A 12,422-nucleotide genomic window follows, 5' to 3' on the forward strand; every position below is an offset into this window, starting at 1 on the left:
CATTGTTCTCGGAATTCCGCTGAAATTTAAACATGCTTCGGAACTCTTCCATTGATCTCGGAATTCTGCTGAAGTTTAGAAATGCTTCGGAACGCTTCCATTGTTCTCGGAATTCTGCTGACATTTAAAAATGCTTCGGAACTCTTCCATTGTTCTCGGAATTCTGCTGAAGTTTAAAAATGCTTCGGAACTCTTCCATTGTTTTTGGAATTCTACTGAAGTTTAAATATGCTTCAGAACTCTTCCATTGTTATCGGAATTCTAGTGACATTTAAAAATGCTTCAGAACTCTTCCATTGTTCGCAGAATTCTGCTGACTTTAGAAATGCTTCGGAACGCTTCCATTGTTCTCGGATTTCTACTGAAGTTTAAAAATGCTTCAGAACTCTTCCATTGTTCTCGGAATTCTGCTGAAATTTAAAAATGCTTCGGAACTCTTTTATTCTTCTCGGAATACTGCTGAAGTTTAATAATGCTTCTGAACTCTTCCATTGTTCCCAGAATTCCGCTTAAGTTTAAAAATGCTTCGGAACTCTTCCATTGTTATCGGAATTCCGCTGAAATTTAAAAATGCTTCGGAACTCTTCCATTGTTCTCAGAATACTGATGAAGTTTAAAAATGCTTCGGAACTCTTCCAATGTTCTCAGAATTCTGCTGAAGTTTAAAAATGCTTCGGATCTCTTCCATTGTTCTTGGAATTCTGCTGATGTTTAAAAATGCTTCGGATCTCTTCCATTGTTTTTGGAATTCTACTGAAGTTTAAATATGCTTCGGAACTCTTAAATTGTTATCGGAATTCTACTGACATTTAAAAATGCTTCGGAACTCTTCCATTGTTCTCGGAATTCCGCTGAAGTTTAAAAATGCTTCGTAACTCTTCCATTGTTCTCGGAATTCTGCTGACATTTAAAAATGCTTCGGAACTCTTCCATTGTTCTCAGAATTCTGCTGAAGTTTAAAAATGCTTCGGAACTCTTCCATTGTTTTTGGAATTCCACTGAAGTTTAAAAATGCTTCGGAACTCTTCCATTGTTCTCGGAATTTCACTGAAGTTTAAAAATGCTTCGGAACTATTCCATTGTTTGCAGAATTCTGCTGACATTAGAAATGCTTCGGAACTCTTCCATTGTTCTCGGAATTCTACTGTAGATTAAAAATGCTTCAGAACTCTTCCATTGTTCTCGGAATTCCGCTGAAGTTTAAAAATGCTTCGGAACTCTTGCATTGTTCTCGGAATTCCGCTGAAGTTTAAAAATGCTTCGTAATTCTTCCATTGTTCTCGGAATTCCGCTGAAGTTTAAAAATGCTTCGGAACTCTTCCATTGTTCTTAGAATTCTGCTAACGTTTAAAAATGCTTCAGAACACTTCCATTGTTCTCAGAATTCTGCTGTTGTTTAAAAATGCTTCGGAACTCTTCCATTGTTCTCGGAATTCTACTGAAGCTTAAAAATGTTTCGGAACTCTTCCATTGTTCTCGGAATTCCGCTGAAGTTTAAATATGCTTCGGAACTCTTCCATTGTTCTCAGAATTCCGCTGAAGTTTAAAAATGCTTTGGATTTCTTCCCTTGTTCTCGAAATTCCACTGACGTTTAAAAGTGCTTCGGAACATTTCCATTGTTCGCAGAATTTCTCTGAAGTTTAAAAATGCTTTAGAACTTTTCCATTGTTCTCTGAATTCCGTGAAGTTTAAAAATGCTTCGGAACTCTTCCATTGTTCTCAGAATTATGCTGACATTTAAAAATGCTTCGGAACTCTTCCATTGTTCTCGGAATACTGATGAAGTTTAAAAATGCTTCGGAACTCTTCCATTGTTCTCGGAATTCTGCTGAAGTTTAGAAATGCTTCGGAACTCTTCCATTGTTCTCGGAATTCTGCTGACATTTAAAAATGCTTCAGAACAGTTCCATTGTTCTCGGAATTCTGCTGATGTTTAAAAATGCTTCGGAACTCTTCCATTGTTTTTGGAATTCCACTGAAGTTTAAAAATGCTTCGGAACTCTTCCATTGTTCTCGGAATTTCACTGAAGTTTAAAAATGCATCGGAACACTTCCATTGTTCGCAGAATTCTGCTGACATTAGAAATGCTTCGGAACTCTTCCATTGTTCTCGGAATTCTACTGAAGATTAAAAATGCTTCAGAACTCTTCCATTGTTCTCGGAATTCCGCTGAAGTTTAAAAATGCTTCGGAACTCTTGCATTGTTCCCGGAATTCCGCTGAAGTTTATAAATGCTTCGGAACTCTTCCATTGTTCTTGGAATTCCGCTGAAATTTAAAAATGCTTCGGAACTCTTTTATTCTTCTCGAAATACCGCTGAAGTTTAAAAATGCTTCTGAACTCTTCCATTGTTCCCAGAATTCCGCTTAAGTTTAAAAATGCTTCGGAGCTCTTCCATTGTTCTCGGAATTCTGCTGAAGTTTTGAAATGCTTCAGAACTCTTCCATTGTTCTCGGAATTCTGCTGACATTTAAAAATGCTTCGGAACTCTTCCATTGTTCTTGGAATTCTGCTGAAGTTTAAAAATGCTTCGGATCTCTTCCATTGTTTTTGGAATTCTACTGAAGTTTAAATATGCTTCGGAACTCTTAAATTGTTATCGGAATTCTACTGACATTTAAAAATGCTTCGGAACTCTTCCATTGTTCTCGGAATTCCGCTGAAGTTTAAAAATGCTTCGGAACTCTTCCATTGTTTTTGGAATTCCACTGAAGTTTAAAAATGCTTCGGAACTCTTCCATTGTTCTCGGAATTTCACTGAAGTTTAAAAATGTTTCGGAACTCTTCCATTGTTTGCAGAATTCTGCTGACATTAGAAATGCTTCGGAATTCTTCCATTGTTCTCGGAATTCTACTGAAGATTAAAAATGCTTCAGAACTCTTCCATTGTTCTCGGAATTCCGCTGAAGTTTAAAAATGCTTCGGAACTCTTGCATTGTTCCCGGAATTCCGCTGAAGTTTATAAATGCTTCGGAACTCTTCCATTGTTCTCGGAATTCCGCTGAAGTTTAAAAATGCTTCGGAACACTTCCATTGTTCGCAGAATTTCTCTGAAGTTTAAAAATGCTTCGGAACTCTTCCGTTGTTCTCGGAATTCCGTGAAGTTTAAAAATGCTTCGGAACTCTTAAATTGGTCTCGGACTCCTGCTGATGTTTAAAAATGCTTCGCAACTCTTCCATTGTTCTCAGAATTCTGCTGACGCTTAAAAATGCTTCGGAACTCTTCCATTGTTCTCGGAATCCCTTTGATGTTTAAAAATGCTTTGGAATTCTTTCATTGTTCTCGGAATTCCGCTGAAGTTTAAAAATGCTTTGGAACTCTTCCATTATTCTCGGAATTAAGCTGAAATTTAAAAATGCTTTGGAACCCTTCCATTGTTCTCGGAATTAAGCTGAAGTTTAAAAATGCTTCAGAACTCTTCCATTGTTCTCGGAATTCCGCTGAAGTTTAAAAATGCTTCAGAACTCTTCCATTGTTCCCGGAAGTCCGTAGATGTTTAAAAATGCTTCGTAATTCTGCCATTGTTCTTGGAATTCCGATGAAGTTTAAAAATGCTTTGGAACTCTTCCATTGTTCTCGGAATTCCGCTGAAGTTTAAATATGCTTCTGAACTCTTCCATTGTTTCGTGAATTCCGCTGAAGTTTACAAATGCTTCGGAACTCTTCCATTGTTCTCGGAATTCTGGTGAATTTTAAAAATGCTTCGGAACTCTTCCATTGTTCTTGGAATTCTGCTGAAGTTTAAAAATGCTTCGGAATTCTACCATTGTTCTCGGAATTCTGCTGAAGTTTAAAAATGCTTCGGAACTCTTCCATTGTACTTGGAATTCTGCTGACATTTAAGAATGCTTCAGAACTCTTCCATTGTTCTCAGATTTCTGCTGACTTTTAAAAATGCTTTGGAAGTCTTCCATTGTTCTGGGAATCCCTTTGATGTTTAAAAATGCTTCAGAATTTTTCCATTGTTCTCGGAATTCCGTGAAGTTTAAAAATGCTTCGGAACACTTCCATTGGTCGCAGAATTTCTCTGAAGTTTAAAAATGCTTCGGAACTCTTCCATTGTTCTCGGAATTCTGCTGAAGTTTAAAAATACTTCTGAACTCTTCCATTGTTCCCAGAATTCCGCTGAAGTTTAAAAATGCTTTGGAACTCTTTCCTTGTTCTCGGAATTCCGCTGAAATTTAAAAATGCTTCGGAACTCTTCCATTGTTCTCGGAATCCTGCTGATGTTTAAAAGTGCTTCGGAACTCTTCCATTGTTCTCAGAATTCTGCTGAAGTTTAAAAATGCTTCGGAACTCTTCCATTGTTCTCGGAATTTCGCTGAAGTTTAAAAATGCTTTGGAACTCTTCCATTGTACTCGGAATTATGCTGAAGGTTAAAAATTCTTCGAAACTCTTCCATTGTTCTCGGAATTTTGCATAAGTTTAAAAATGCTTCGGAACTCTTCCATTGTTCTCAGAATTCCGCTGAAGTTTAAAAATGCTTCGGAACACTTCCATTGGTCGCAGAATTTCTCTGATGTTTAAAAATGCTTCGGAACTCTTCCATTGTTCTCAGAATTCTGCTGAAGTTTAAAAATGCTTCGGAACTCTTCCATTGTTCTCGGAATTTCGCTGAAGTTTAAAAATGCTTTGGAACTCTTCCATTGTACTCGGAATTATGCTGAAGGTTAAAAATGCTTCGAAACTCTTCCATTGTTCTCGGAATTTTGCATAAGTTTAAAAATGCTTCGGAACTCTTCCATTGTTCTCAGAATTCCGCTGAAGTTTAAAAATGCTTTGGATTTCTTCCCTTGTTCTCGAAATTCCACTGACGTTTAAAAGTGCTTCGGGACACTTCCATTGTTCGCAGAATTTCTCTGAAGTTTAAAAATGATTTAGAACTTTTCCATTGTTCTCTGAATTCCGTGAAGTTTAAAAATGCTTCGGAACTCTTCCATTGTTCTCAGAATAATGCTGATGTTTAAAAATGCTTCGGAACTCTTCCATTGTTCTCGGAATTCCGCTGATGTTTAAAAATGCTTCGGAACTCTTCCATTGTTCTCAGAATACTGATGAAGTTTAAAAATGCTTCGGAACTCTTCCGTTGTTCTCGGAATTCCGTGAAGTTTAAAAATGCTTCGGAACTCTTAAATTGGTCTCGGACTCCTGCTGATGTTTAAAAATGCTTCGCAACTCTTCCATTGTTCTCAGAATTCTGCTGACGCTTAAAAATGCTTCGGAACTCTTCCATTGTTCTCGGAATCCCTTTGATGTTTAAAAATGCTTTGGAATTCTTTCATTGTTCTCGGAATTCCGCTGAAGTTTAAAAATGCTTTGGAACTCTTCCATTATTCTCGGAATTAAGCTGAAATTTAAAAATGCTTTGGAACCCTTCCATTGTTCTCGGAATTAAGCTGAAGTTTAAAAATGCTTCAGAACTCTTCCATTGTTCTCGGAATTCCGCTGAAGTTTAAAAATGCTTCAGAACTCTTCCATTGTTCCCGGAAGTCCGTAGATGTTTAAAAATGCTTCGTAATTCTGCCATTGTTCTTGGAATTCCGATGAAGTTTAAAAATGCTTTGGAACTCTTCCATTGTTCTCGGAATTCCGCTGAAGTTTAAATATGCTTCGGAACTCTTCCATTGTTTCGTGAATTCCGCTGAAGTTTACAAATGCTTCGGAACTCTTCCATTGTTCTCGGAATTCTGGTGAATTTTAAAAATGCTTCGGAACTCTTCCATTGTTCTTGGAATTCTGCTGAAGTTTAAAAATGCTTCGGAATTCTACCATTGTTCTCGGAATTCTGCTGAAGTTTAAAAATGCTTCGGAACTCTTCCATTGTACTTGGAATTCTGCTGACATTTAAGAATGCTTCAGAACTCTTCCATTGTTCTCAGATTTCTGCTGACTTTTAAAAATGCTTTACAAGTCTTCCATTGTTCTGGGAATCCCTTTGATGTTTAAAAATGCTTCAGAATTTTTCCATTGTTCTCGGAATTCCGTGAAGTTTAAAAATGCTTCGGAACACTTCCATTGGTCGCAGAATTTCTCTGAAGTTTAAAAATGCTTCGGAACTCTTCCATTGTTCTCGGAATTCTGCTGAAGTTTAAAAATACTTCTGAACTCTTCCATTGTTCCCAGAATTCCGCTGAAGTTTAAAAATGCTTTGGAACTCTTTCCTTGTTCTCGGAATTCCGCTGAAATTTAACAATGCTTCGGAACTCTTCCATTGTTCTCGGAATCCTGCTGATGTTTAAAAGTGCTTCGGAAGTCTTCTATTGTTCTCAGAATTCTGATGACGTTTAAAAATGCTTCAGAAGTCTTCCATTGTTCTCGGAATCCCTTTGATGTTTAAAAATGCTTCGGAATTTTTCCATTGTTCTCGGAATTCCGCTGAAATTTAAAAATGCTTCGGAACTCTTCCATTGTACTTGGAATTCTGCTGACATTTAAGAATGCTTCAGAACTCTTCCATTGTTCTCAGAATTCTGCTGACTTTTAAAAATGCTTTGGAAGTCTTCCATTGTTCTGGGAATCCCTTTGATGTTTAAAAATGCTTCAGAATTTTTCCATTGTTCTCGGAATTCCGCTGAAATTTAAACATGCTTCGGAACTCTTCCATTGATCTCGGAATTCTGCTGAAGTTTAGAAATGCTTCGGAACGCTTCCATTTTTCTCGGAATTCTGCTGACATTTAAAAATGCTTCGGAACTCTTCCATTGTTCTCGGAATTCTGCTGAAGTTTAAAAATGCTTCGGAACTCTTCCATTGTTTTTGGAATTCTACTGAAGTTTAGAAATGCTTCGGAACTCTTCCATTGTTCTCGGAATTCTGCTGACATTTAAAAATGCTTCAGAACAGTTCCATTGTTCTCGGATTTCTGCTGATGTTTAAAAATGCTTCGGAACTCTTCCATTGTTCTCGGAATTCTGCTGAAGTTTAGAAATGCTTCGGAACTCTTCCATTGTTCTCGGAATTCTGCTGACATTTAAAAATGCTTCAGAACAGTTCCATTGTTCTCGGATTTCTGCTGATGTTTAAAAATGCTTCGGAACTCTTCCATTGTTTTTGGAATTCCACTGAAGTTTAAAAATGCTTCGGAACTCTTCCATTGTTCTCGGAATTTCACTGAAGTTTAAAAATGCTTCGGAAATCTTCCATTGTTCGCAGAATTCTGCTGACATTAGAAATGCTTCGGAACTCTTCCATTGTTCTCGGAATTCTACTGAAGATTAAAAATGCTTCAGAACTCTTCCATTGTTCTCGGAATTCCGCTGAAGTTTAAAAATGCTTCGGAACTCTTGCATTGTTCCCGGAATTCTGCTGAAGTTTATAAATGCTTCGGAACTCTTCCATTGTTCTCGGAATTCCGCTGAAATTTAAAAATGCTTCGGAACTCTTTTATTCTTCTCGGAATACCATTGAAGTTTAAAAATGCTTCTGAACTCTTCCATTGTTCCCAGAATTCCGCTTAAGTTTAAAAATGCTTCGGAGCTCTTCCATTGTTCTCGGAATTCTGCTGAAGTTTTGAAATGCTTCGGAACTCTTCCATTGTTCTCGGAATTCTGCTGACATTTAAAAATGCTTCGGAACTCTTCCATTGTTCTTGGAATTCTGCTGATGTTTAAAAATGCTTCGGATCTCTTCCATTGTTTTTGGAATTCTACTGAAGTTTAAATATGCTTCGGAACTCTTAAATTGTTATCGGAATTCTACTGACATTTAAAAATGCTTCAGAACTCTTCCATTGTTCGCAGAATTCTGCTGACTTTAGAAATGCTTCGGAACGCTTCCATTGTTCTCGGATTTCTACTGAAGTTTAAAAATGCTTCAGAACTCTTCCATTGTTCTCGGAATTCCGCTGAAGTTTAAAAATGCTTCGGAACTCTTTTATTCTTCTCGGAATACTGCTGAAGTTTAATAATGCTTCTGAACTCTTCCATTGTTCCCAGAATTCCGCTTAAGTTTAAAAATGCTTCGGAACTCTTCCATTGTTATCGGAATTCCGCTGAAATTTAAAAATGCTTCGGAACTCTTCCATTGTTCTCAGAATACTGATGAAGTTTAAAAATGCTTCGGAGCTCTTCCATTGTTCTCGGAATTCTGCTGAAGTTTTGAAATGCTTCGGAACTCTTCCATTGTTCTCGGAATTCTGCTGACATTTAAAAATGCTTCAGAACTCTTCCATTGTTCTTGGAATTCTGCTGATGTTTAAAAATGCTTCGGATCTCTTCCATTGTTTTTGGAATTCTACTGAAGTTTAAATATGCTTCGGAACTCTTAAATTGTTATCGGAATTCTACTGACATTTAAAAATGCTTCGGAACTCTTCCATTGTTCTCGGAATTCCGCTGAAGTTTAAAAATGCTTCGTAACTCTTCCATTGTTCTCGGAATTCTGCTGACATTTAAAAATGCTTCGGAACTCTTCCATTGTTCTCAGAATTCTGCTGAAGTTTAAAAATGCTTCGGAACTCTTCCATTGTTTTTGGAATTCCACTGAAGTTTAAAAATGCTTCGGAACTCTTCCATTGTTCTCGGAATTTCACTGAAGTTTAAAAATGCTTCGGAACTCTTCCATTGTTTGCAGAATTCTGCTGACATTAGAAATGCTTCGGAACTCTTCCATTGTTCTCGGAATTCTACTGAAGATTAAAAATGCTTCAGAACTCTTCCATTGTTCTCGGAATTCCGCTGAAGTTTAAAAATGCTTCGGAACTCTTGCATTGTTCCCGGAATTCCGCTGAAGTTTATAAATGCTTCGGAACTCTTCCATTGTTCTCGGAATTCCGCTGAAGTTTAAAAATGCTTCGGAACACTTCCATTGTTCGCAGAATTTCTCTGAAGTTTAAAAATGCTTCGGAACACTTCCGTTGTTCTCGGAATTCCGTGAAGTTTAAAAATGCTTCGGAACTCTTCCATTGGTCTCGGACTCCTGCTGATGTTTAAAAATGCTTCGCAACTCTTCCATTGTTCTCAGAATTCTGCTGACGCTTAAAAATGCTTCGGAACTCTTCCATTGTTCTCGGAATCCCTTTGATGTTTAAAAATGCTTTGGAATTCTTTCATTGTTCTCGGAATTCCGCTGAAGTTTAAAAATGCTTTGGAACTCTTCCATTATTCTCGGAATTAAGCTGAAATTTAAAAATGTTTTGGAACCCTTCCATTGTTCTCGGAATTAAGCTGAAGTTTAAAAATGCTTCAGAACTCTTCCATTGTTCTCGGAATTCCGCTGAAGTTTAAAAATGCTTCAGAACTCTTCCATTGTTCCTGGAAGTCCGTAGATGTTTAAAAATGCTTCGTAATTCTGCCATTGTTCTTGGAATTCCGATGAAGTTTAAAAATGCTTTGGAACTCTTCCATTGTTCTCGGAATTCCGCTGAAGTTTAAATATGCTTCGGAACTCTTCCATTGTTTCGTGAATTCCGCTGAAGTTTATAAATGCTTCGGAACTCTTCCATTGTTCTCGGAATTCTGGTGAATTTTAAAAATGCTTCGGAACTCTTCCATTGTTCTTGGAATTCTGCTGAAGTTTAAAAATGCTTCGGAATTCTACCATTGTTCTCGGAATTCTGCTGAAGTTTAAAAATGCTTCGGAACTCTTCCATTGTACTTGGAATTCTGCTGACATTTAAGAATGCTTCAGAACTCTTCCATTGTTCTCAGAATTCTGCTGACTTTTAAAAATGCTTTGGAAGTCTTCCATTGTTCTGGGAATCCCTTTGATGTTTAAAAATGCTTCTGAATTTTTCCATTGTTCTCGGAATTCCGCTGAAATTTAAACATGCTTCGGAACTCTTCCATTGTTCTCGGAATTCTGCTGACATTTAAAAATGCTTCGGAACTCTTCCATTGTTCTCGGAATTCTGCTGAAGTTTAAAAATGCTTCGGAACTCTTCCATTGTTCTCGGAATTCTGCTGAAGTTTAAAAATGCTTCGGAACTCTTCCATTGTTTTTGGAATTCTACTGAAGTTTAAAAATGCGTCGGAACTCTTCCATTGTTCTCGGAATTTCACTGAAGTTTAAAAATGCTTCGGAACTCTTACATTGTTTGCAGAATTCTACTGCCGTTAGAAATGCTTCGGAACTCTTCCATTGTTCTCGGAATTCTACTGTAGATTAAAAATGCTTCAGATCTCTTCCATTGTTCTCGGAATTCCGCTGAAGTTTAAAAATGCTTCGGAACTCTTGCATTGTTCTCGGAATTCCGCTGAAGTTTAAAAATGCTTCGGAACTCTTCCATTGTTCCCGGATGTCCGTAGAAGTTTAAAAATGCTTCGTAATTCTTCCATTGTTCTCGGAATTCCGCTGAAGTTTAAAAATGCTTCGGAACTCTTCCATTGTTCTTAGAATTCTGCTAACGTTTAAAAATGCTTCAGAACACTTCCATTGTTCTCAGAATTCTGCTGATGTTTAAAAATGCTTCGGAACTCTTCCATTGTTCTCGGAATTCTACTGAAGCTTAAAAATGCTTCGGAACTCTTCCATTGTTCTCGGAATTCCGCTGAAGTTTAAATATGCTTCGGAACTCTTCCATTGTTCTCGGAATTTCGCTTAAGTTTAAAAATGCTTCGGAACTCTTCCATTGTTCTCAGAATTCCGCTGAAGTTTAAAAATGCTTTGGATTTCTTACCTTGTTCTCGAAATTCCACTGACGTTTAAAAGTGCTTCGGAACGCTTCCATTGTTCGCAGAATTTCTCTGAAGTTTAAAAATGCTTTAGAACTTTTCCATTGTTCTCTGAATTCCGTGAAGTTTAAAAATGCTTCGGAACTCTTCCATTGTTCTCAGAATTATGCTGACATTTAAAAATGCTTCGGAACTCTTCCATTGTTCTCGGAATACTGATGAAGTTTAAAAATGCTTCGGAACTCTTCCATTGTTCTCGGAATTCTGCTGAAGTTTAGAAATGCTTCGGAACTCTTCCATTGTTCTCGGAATTCTGCTGACATTTAAAAATGCTTCAGAACAGTTCCATTGTTCTCGGATTTCTGCTGATGTTTAAAAATGCTTCGGAACTCTTCCATTGTTTTTGGAATTCCACTGAAGTTTAAAAATGCTTCGGAACTCTTCCATTGTTCTCGGAATTTCACTGAAGTTTAAAAATGCTTCGGAAATCTTCCATTGTTCGCAGAATTCTGCTGACATTAGAAATGCTTCGGAACTCTTCCATTGTTCTCGGAATTCTACTGAAGATTAAAAATGCTTCAGAACTCTTCCATTGTTCTCGGAATTCCGCTGAAGTTTAAAAATGCTTCGGAACTCTTGCATTGTTCCCGGAATTCTGCTGAAGTTTATAAATGCTTCGGAACTCTTCCATTGTTCTCGGAATTCCGCTGAAATTTAAAAATGCTTCGGAACTCTTTTATTCTTCTCGGAATACCATTGAAGTTTAAAAATGCTTCTGAACTCTTCCATTGTTCCCAGAATTCCGCTTAAGTTTAAAAATGCTTCGGAGCTCTTCCATTGTTCTCGGAATTCTGCTGAAGTTTTGAAATGCTTCGGAACTCTTCCATTGTTCTCGGAATTCTGCTGACATTTAAAAATGCTTCGGAACTCTTCCATTGTTCTTGGAATTCTGCTGATGTTTAAAAATGCTTCGGATCTCTTCCATTGTTTTTGGAATTCTACTGAAGTTTAAATATGCTTCGGAACTCTTAAATTGTTATCGGAATTCTACTGACATTTAAAAATGCTTCAGAACTCTTCCATTGTTCGCAGAATTCTGCTGACTTTAGAAATGCTTCGGAACGCTTCCATTGTTCTCGGATTTCTACTGAAGTTTAAAAATGCTTCAGAACTCTTCCATTGTTCTCGGAATTCCGCTGAAGTTTAAAAATGCTTCGGAACTCTTCCATTGTTATCGGAATTCCGCTGAAATTTAAAAATGCTTCGGAACTCTTCCATTGTTCTCAGAATACTGATGAAGTTTAAAAATGCTTCGGAGCTCTTCCATTGTTCTCGGAATTCTGCTGAAGTTTTGAAATGCTTCGTAACTCTTCCATTGTTCTCGGAATTCTGCTGACATTTAAAAATGCTTCGGAACTCTTCCATTGTTCTCAGAATTCTGCTGAAGTTTAAAAATGCTTCGGAACTCTTCCATTGTTTTTGGAATTCCACTGAAGTTTAAAAATGCTTCGGAACTCTTCCATTGTTTGCAGAATTCTGCTGACATTAGAAATGCTTCGGAACTCTTCCATTGTTCTCGGAATTCTACTGAAGATTAAAAATGCTTCAGAACTCTTCCATTGTTCTCGGAATTCCGCTGAAGTTTAAAAATGCTTCGGAACTCTTGCATTGTTCCCGGAATTCCGCTGAAGTTTATAAATGCTTCGGAACTCTTCCATTGTTCTCGGAATTCCGCTGAAGTTTAAAAATGCTTCGGAACACTTCCATTGTTCGCAGAATTTCTCTGAAGTTTAAAAATGCTTCGGAAC

The sequence above is a fragment of the Phyllobates terribilis genome, unplaced genomic scaffold, assembly GCF_046119375.1.
Source record: "Phyllobates terribilis strain yellow unplaced genomic scaffold, ASM4611937v1 Scaffold_13__5_contigs__length_258822181, whole genome shotgun sequence".
NCBI lineage: Eukaryota > Metazoa > Chordata > Amphibia > Anura > Dendrobatidae > Phyllobates > Phyllobates terribilis.